Below are 8766 nucleotides of genomic sequence, written 5' to 3'. Positions count from 1 at the left end.
CCTTCCTGCTGGCAGGGTGGGGCTCCCCCCTTCCCGCTGGCAGGGCGGGGCGCCCCCCTTCCTGCTGGCAGGGTGGGGCTCCCCCCTTCCCGCTGGCAGGGCGGGGCGCCCCCCTTCCCGTTGGCAGGGCGGGGCTCCCCATTCCCGCTGCCAGGGGGGGCTCCCCCCTTCCCGCTGGCAGGGCGGGGCTCCCCTTTCCCGCTGGCAGGGTGGGCTCCCCCCTTCCCGCTGGCAGGGTGGGGCTGCCCCCTTCCCGCTGGCAGAGCGGGGCTCCCCCCTTTCCCGCAGGCAGGGAGGGGCTCCTCCCTTCCCGCTGGCAGGGCGGGGCTCCCCCCCTTCCCGCTGGCAAGGCGGGCCTTCCCCCTTCCCGCTGGCAGGCCGGGGCTCCCCCTTCCCGCTGTCAGGGCGGGGCTTCCCCCTTCCCGCTGACAGGGCGGGGCTCTCCCCTTCCCACTGTCAGGGTGGGGCTTCCCCCTTACCGCTGGCAGGGCTGGGCTCCCCCCTTCCCACTGGCAGGGCTGGGCTCCCCCCTTCCCGCTGGCAGGGCGGGGCTCCCCCCTTCCCGCTGGAAGGGCGGGGCTCCCCCCTTCCCGCTGGCCGGGCAGGGCTTCCCCCTTCCCACTGGCAGGACGGGGCTCCCCCCTTCCCACTGGCAGGGTGGGGCTCTTCCCTTCCCGCTGGCAGGGCATGGCTTTCCCCTTCCCGATGACAGGGCGTGGCTCCCCCCTTCCCGCTGGCAGGGCGGGGACCCCCTTCCAGTTGGATGGGTGGGGCTCCCCCCTTCCTGTGGGCAGGGCAGGGCTCCCCCCTTCCTGCTGTCAGAGCGGGGCTTCACCCTTCGCGCTGGCAGGGCGGGGCTCCACCCTTTCTGCTGGCAGGGCGGGGCTCCCCCTTCTCGCTGGAATGGCAGGGCTCCACCGTTCCTGCTGGCAGGGTGGGGCTCCCCCCTTTATGCTGGCAGGGTGGGGCTCCCCCCTTCCCGCTGGAAGGGTGGGGCTCCCCCCTTCCCGCTGGAAGGGTGGGGCTCCCCCCTTCCCGCTGGCCGGGCTGGCCTCCCCTCTTCCCGCTGGCAGGGCGGGGCTCCCCCCTTCCCGCTGGCTGGGCTGGCCTCCCCTCTTCCCGCTGGCAGGGCGGGGCTCCCCCCTTCCCGCTGGCCGGGCTGGCCTCCCCTATTCCCGCTGGCAGGGCGGGGCTCCCCCCTTCCCGCTGGCCGGGCTGGCCTCCCCTCTTCCCGCTGGCAGGGCGGGGCTCCCCCCTTCCCAATGGCAGGGCGGGGCTCTCTCCTTACTGCTGGCAGGGATGGGCTTCCCCCTTCCCGCTGGCATGGCGGGGATCCCCCCTTCCCGCTGGCAGGGCAGGGACCCCCCTTCCAGTTGGAAGGGCGGGGCTCCCACCTTCCCGTGGGCAAGGCGGCGCTCGCCCCTTCCTGCTGGCAGAGCGGGGCTTCACCCTTCGCGCTGGTAGGGCGGGGCTCCCCCCTTTCCGCTGGCAGGCCGGGGCTCCCCATTCTCGCTGGCATGGCAGCGCTCCACCGTTCCTGCTGTAACGGCGGGGTTCCCTTTAAAAAATCTAAAAAAAATATTGTGATTATTTTTAAGATACATTGTCTGCATTCTCTTAACGACCTCGGGATCAGAGCCCAGGGTGAAATCACACAAAGACAACAGTTTCTGTTTGGCTGGGAGTCGAACTCTGGTCCATGAAGCTCGTATGAATATTGACATACCACTAGGCCAAGTGGTGTGTAAATGTTCATACAAGTTTCCTGGACCTGGGTTTGACTCCCGGCTGGTCAGCAGTTGTCTTTATGTGATTTCACCTCGGGGTCTGATCCCGAGGTCGTTAAGAGAATCCAGGCATTAATGTATCAAAAAAATTTAGCTTCTTTCAATATAAAAAACACACCTAAAGGAGCAAAACTTCTCATATATATATATATATATATATATATATATATATATATATATATATATATATATACATATATATTTTGTCTACTTGCAATTTTCCCTATAATCAAAACGCATATCTAAAACACTACTATCTGCTACACCAACTGCTTATATACATATAAGTATACTGTATGATAAGCGGCCAAGCTCCTTTTCCACCCAAGCTAGGGACAGGGAGAGCCAGGCAATGGCTGCTGATGACTCATCAGGTAGACCTATAAGCTCCCACCAAAGCTCCCATCCTTAGTTTACAAGGATGGCGAGGTTGTAGTTTTTACCATTAGAAAAAAAAAATCAATAGACATTGATTTAACTTTTAATCTTATTATTCAATTATTTGTTTTAATTTTTTAATTTTTTCATTTTATTTATTTTTTTTTTTTTGGTTACTTGAAGGGTTGGGGAAGAGGTTGCCGAAATCCTTTACCGAAATGAAGCTTAAAACAAGAAAGAAAGATTGAAAGAAAAATCTATCTGATTTATTCAATGTTATGAAATGATGTCAGAGAGTAACCTTAAGACATAAAAGAAAATAAGTTTTTATTATATAAATGAATCTAATACATAAAGAGAATAAACTCAATTAACGTATACTATCTCATGTCATAACATAAACACAATCTGTATATAACCTTAAATACTGTTACTCACTGCAGATATATATATATATATATATATATATATATATATATATATATACATATATATATATATATATATATATATATATATACTGTATATCTATACAGTTTTATAGTAAAAAAAAACAAGAGAAAGTGAAAAAAGATAGAATAGTGTGCCTGAGTGTCCTTTCAAACAAGAGACCTCTACTAAGACATTCGAAGACCATGGTACAAAGGCTATATACACATTATATATATATGTGTATATATATATATATATATATATCATTATATAAATATATATATATATATATATATATATATATATATATATCATTATATAAATATATATATATATATATAATTATAGATATATGTTTATTCATATTTAATATATACAGTATATATTATATATATATATATTTGTATTTAATATATATATATATATATATATATATATATATATATATATTTATATATATATATAAATATATATATATATATATATATATATATATATGAATATATATAAATATATATATATATATTTATGTATATATATATGTATATACTGTATATATATATATATATATATATATATATATATATATATATATATATATATATATATATATATAAAACTGCGACTGTTATGCAGATTAGCGACAGCTTCCTATTCCTATATCCCAGCTCATGGAGTGAGAAGGAGGTGAACATATGTATGGGTGTATGTGCATGTGTGTGTATGCGTTTATCTCCATTTTAGTCTACAAATATTGTAGTGACATTAAACTCTGCCTCCAAAGATTTAAGTAAAGTCTTCATCGTTCTTAAATTTCTTTCCAATTATAAAATGTTGTCATAAACTCATTCATTTGTTGTATAGGCTTTTATGAATTATTCAAAAATTTCTCCGACGAAGGGATTAACCGAAGGAATATTTAATATAATTAAATTCGTTATCTGAAGAAGAAAAATAAGACGCATAATACACTAAAATACCTAAATAAAGATGGAAAATCGAAGGACATTTCCCCCCTCTAGCGGGAGTCCGGAAATCTTGCAAGAACCAATGGAGCAGTCACAAGAATCGTTGAAGACATTTTGAGGCATTTTCGTGTAAGTTCCGCGTGCGTACGTGTGTATATGTACAGTATGTGTGGGTGTGAAACGGAAGCTATTCGTCAAAACGTTTTCAACAAGCTCCAGAATCCGGAGTCGGTCTTCAAAAGGTATTTCTACATTTTTTTCAAAATATGGCATATCGAGGTAAAGCGATCTGATATTCTAAATCATGTTTGCAAATAATTTGTGGAAAGTGACGTGACGAGCCGGAGCGGCAACAGCCACCCATCATCCACCACTTGCTCGCACCCCAACCAACGACTTCTACAGCCACTCACTGTCGCTAATCGGCGCAGTTTTACTACTACCTCTCCAGATTCAGGGCACCTATTTAACATGTTCAGTATGTCATTTTTAGAGGGGGAGCCATGTACCAACCGTGTGTCACACAATTGTACATAATTCCTTTTGTATATAATATGCTTGTATCTTCGCTCTTCCCTCGCACTCTAACGAACATGAAAATTCATGTCTGCTGTTTTGCTCTGAACATTGTCTGTCTCTCGAACATGTCATGTCCTGTTGCCTTGAGGTTTTGTATATAAAGAAGTGTGTTCCTTAATATATAACTCAGTCGTTTCCAATCTGCCTTTGATTTCACACATCCTCTCTCGGCCCGTCACAGTGATTACAGGATTTTGGATGGCGATAACAGGAACACTATTTTCTAATATCGGCGCTGGGCTGAGAGTGGATCGCACTTTTGTTGGGATAAAAGACCAATATTGTGCGTGTGAGCAGTACTACATGGAACTCGAAGGACGAATGAAGATTCTTCATGACAACTTCGTGTTCAGGATGGTCTCGTGGCTTCTGGCTGCGAGACCCAACTTCTCTGAGGATGGGGTTGTTGAGGATTCTGTCCTCCATCGACACTTGTCCTCTTTCCCTGTGGTTGGGGGATTTTTGAAATCTCGGAAGGATCTTCGGCACTGTGAGCTGAAGGTTCGGAACTTGGAACAACGACTGGAAATGATCAGAGAGGGATTGAAATCTTACAGATTTCTTGGACATTTTCTCTTCTACTTTGTCACTGGAATGGATAACACTCGCGCTCCCATGAGCGTGGGATACGCCTGGATACTGACTTGTTTGGCCTTAGTCTTTGGAGGAGGTTTAGTAGTTAAATTTTTATTTTCAAAGAAAGGGAAAATTAGCGATGGTAAAATGAAACAAAATGAAATATTACGGAATGAACTTGCAGCCTTCACGAACAAGATGACTGAACTCGAAAGCCAGATTGACGAACTTCAGGAAAAGCTGAATGAGAGAGATCTGGAAATTCGAGAATCCAATAACTTATCCAAAAAGTTGGAAGACCGAACGGAAGAAGCAGAAGAGGAAAGACCAGTCACTCGTCGAAACGTCCTGGAATCTGAGATGGATAGGTGTATACACAAGGAAGACTTTGATTCGGCGTTGGTTTTCCTAAGAGTTGTCCTTGAAGATTTTGACGACGTGTTGGAATGCCGCGTGAAGGAGCTCAGATGCCTGATGGCACTGGGCAGATGGGATGGGGCCCAGAACGTTTTAGATGAGCTGCCCGATGAACAGAAAGAAAACTCGGATGTCCAAGTGGAATCTGCCATACTTTGTGCAAGTCACTGTGACTTTGAGGAGGCTGAAAAGATTTTGGACGAAGTTCTGAAGGAATGCCCAAATCACCCTAGGGCAATCAAAGGACGGGAGTTCCTGCAGCGGCAGGTATTATAGAATACGATTCCCTCGATGATAGACAACTCTGAATTTGATGCTGTCTTGGAAACAATTACACGCTGTCAGTCGCTAGAGTCCTTCTTCCCCTGGGATCGCGCAGAACTGCTTCAATTGAAAGGGAATATCTTGTGCAAGCATCGACGCCTGGAGGAAGCTCGCCAATGTTTCCTGAGTGCTCTTGCTATTGACGAGACAGGTGCCGAAATTAGATTAAGACTCGGTATATGCTACTTATTAGATGGAAAATACAGAGAGGAAATTGCTCTATTTGAGCTATCTAGATCTATTCTTTCGGATACTAACCTTCTGGTGGTTCTGGGGGAATAACCTAGAAGACTGGCTCTGCAGAGGGAGGAAGCGGAAATTCTTCTAATATGCAGTCAGGTCCTTATTGGGTGGACCAAGGAAATTAGGCTGGGGAAAAAGCTGAATCTTTTTGAGGGAGATATGTCTGGACATCATTAAAAATGAGGAGCAAGAAGGATTGTGAGAGCATTATCTAATACTGGAGAGGTAGAAGACCTGTACCAATATGCAAATGGAAGGGCATCTAAATCAGTAGAAGAAAAAAAAATATAAAAATCCCAAAAACATGAAACAATAAAATGGCAAAAGAAGTAGGAAGACCAGAAGCTAGAGAAAAAAATAAAAATAAACAAATAATTAAACTACAAAAAAAAAAATAGAAAATGGAAAATAAGACAGCAGCAAACGCAGGAGAAGTAGCGGCGGCAAAAGCAGCAGCTAAAAAAAAAAATCCAAATGAATAAGGAATTCAGAGGAGGGGGGGGGGGAAGTAGGAGAAGAAAGTGAGGCATGAAAAAAAGGAAAATTGAATACAAAAAATCCAAAAAAATTACAAAAAAAAGAAGAAAAAAGGAAGCAGCAGCAGCATCAGCAGCTAGAGGAGAAGGAGAAGGAGGAGAAACAAGTGAGGCAGCAAAAAAAAAAGAGAAAATAAAAAAAAGGAGGCAGCAGCAGCAACATCAGCAGCTACAGGAGAAGGAGAAGGAGGAGAAACAAGTGAGGCAGCAAAAAAAAAGAGAGAGAAAATAAAAAAACGTAGGTAGCAGAAGCAACATCAACAGCTAGAGGACAAGGAGAAGGAGGAGAAACAAGTAAGGCAGCAAAAAAAAGAGAGAGAGAAAAAAAAACAGCAGAAGCAGCATCAGCAGGTAGAGGAGAAGGAGAAGGAGGAGAAACAAGTAAGGCAGAAAAAAACAAAAGAGAGAAAATAAAAAAAACGGAGGCAGCAAAAGCAGCAGCAGCATCAGCAGCTAGAGGAGAAGGAGAAGGAGGAAAAACAAGTGAGGCAGCAAAAAAAAAAGAGAGAAAAAAAACAGCAGAAGCAGCATCAGCAGGTAGAGGAGAAGGAGAAGGAGGAGAAACAAGTAAGGCAGCCAAAAAAAAAAGAGAGAGAAAATAAAAAAAACGGAGGCAGCAGAAGCAGCAGAAGCATCAGCAGCTAGAGGAGAAGGAGAAGGAGGAGAAACAAGTAAGGCAGAAATAAACAAAAGAGAGAAAATAAAAAAAACGGAGGCAGCAAAAGCAACAGCAGCACCAGCAGCTAGAGGAGAAGGAGAAGGAGGAGAAACAAGTAAGGCAGCAAAAAAAAAGAGAGATAAAAAAAAAAACAGCAGAAGCAGCATCAGCAGGTAGAAGAGAAGGAGAAGGAGGAGAAACAAGTAAGGCAGCAAAAAAAAAGAGAGAAAATAAAAAAAAACGGAGGCAGCAAAAGCAGAAGCAACATCAGCAGCTAGAGGAGAAGGAGAAGGAGGAGAAAAAAGTAAGGCAGAAAAAAACAAAAGAGAGAAAATAAAAAAAACGGAGGCAGCAAAAGCAGCAGCAGCATCAGCAGCTAGAGGAGAAGGAGAAGGAGGAAAAACAAGCAAGGCAGCTAAAAAAGAGAGAGAGAGAAAAAAAAAGCAGAGGCAGCATCAGCAGGTAGAAGAGAAGGAGAAGGAGGAGAAACAAGTAAGGCAGCCAAAAAAAAAGAGAGAGAAAATAAAAAAAAACGGAGGCAGCAAAAGCAGCAGCAGCATCAGCAGCTAGAGGAGAAGGAGAAGGAGGAGAAACAAGTAAGTCAGAAAAAAACAAAAGAGAGAAAATAAAAAAAAAACGGAGGCAGCAAAAGCAGCAGCAGCATCAGCAGCTAGAGGAGAAGGAGAAGGAGGAGAAACAAGTAAGGCAGCAAAAAAAAAGAGAGAGAGAGAAAAAAAACAGCAGAAGCAGCATCAGCAGGTAGAGGAGAAGGAGAAGGAGGAGAAACAATTAAGGCAGCAAAAAAAAAGAGAGAAAATAAAAAAAAACAGAGGCAGCAAAAGCAGCAGCAGCAGCTAGAGGAGGAGGAGAAGAAGAAGAAACAAGTAAGGCAGCAAAAAAAAGAGAGAAAATAAAAAAAATGGAGGCAGCAGAAGCTGCATCAGCAGCTAGAGAAGAAGGAGAATGAGGAGAAACAAGTAAGGCGACAAAAAAGAAAAAAGAGAAAATAAAAAAAATGGAGGCCGCATAAGCAGCATCAGCAGCTAGAGGAGAAGGAGAAGGAGGAGAAACAAGTAAGACAGCAAAAAACAAAAGAGAAAAAAAAAAAAAAACAGAGGCGGCAGCAGCAGCAGCATCAGCAGCTAGAGGAGAAGGAGAAGGAGGAGAAACAAGTAAGGCAGAAAAAAAAAGAGAGATAGAAAAAAAACGGAGGCAGCAGAAGCAGCAGGAGCAGCTAAAGGAGAAGGAGAAGGAGGAGAAACAAGTAAGGCAGCAAAAAAAAAAGAGAGGGAAAATGAAAAAAAACGGAGGCAGCAGCAGCAGCATCAGCAGCTAGAGGAGAAGGAGAAGGAGGAGAAACAAGTAAGGCAGCAAAAAAAAAAAAAAAAAAGGAGAGGGAAAATAAAAAAAATGGAGGCAGCAGAAGCAGCATCAGCTGCTAGAGGAGAAGGAGAAGGAGGAGAAACAAGTAAGGCAGCAAAAAAAAAAGAGAGAAAATAAAAAAAGGAGGCAGCAGAAGCAGCATCAGCAGCTAGAGGAGAAGGAGAAGGAGGAGAAACAAGTAAGGCAGCAAAAAAAAAAGAGAGAGAGAGAATAAAAAAAACGGAGGCAGCAGAAGCAGCAGCAGCATCAGCAGCTAGAGGAGAAGGAGAAGGAGGAGAAAGAAGTAAGGCAGCAAAAAAAAAAAGAGAAAATAAAAAAATGGAGGCAGCAGAAGCAGCAGAAGCAGCTAGAGGAGAAGGAGGAGAAACAAGTAAGGCAGCAAAAAAAAAAAAAGAGAGAGAAAATAAAAAAAAATGGAGGCAGCAGAAGCAGCAGCAGCATCAGCAGCTAGAAGAGAAGGAGAAGGAGGAGAAACAAGTAAGGCA

This window comes from Palaemon carinicauda, chromosome 14, assembly GCF_036898095.1.
Source record: "Palaemon carinicauda isolate YSFRI2023 chromosome 14, ASM3689809v2, whole genome shotgun sequence".
Lineage (NCBI taxonomy): Eukaryota > Metazoa > Arthropoda > Malacostraca > Decapoda > Palaemonidae > Palaemon > Palaemon carinicauda.
This window is presented reverse-complemented; position numbering follows the sequence as displayed.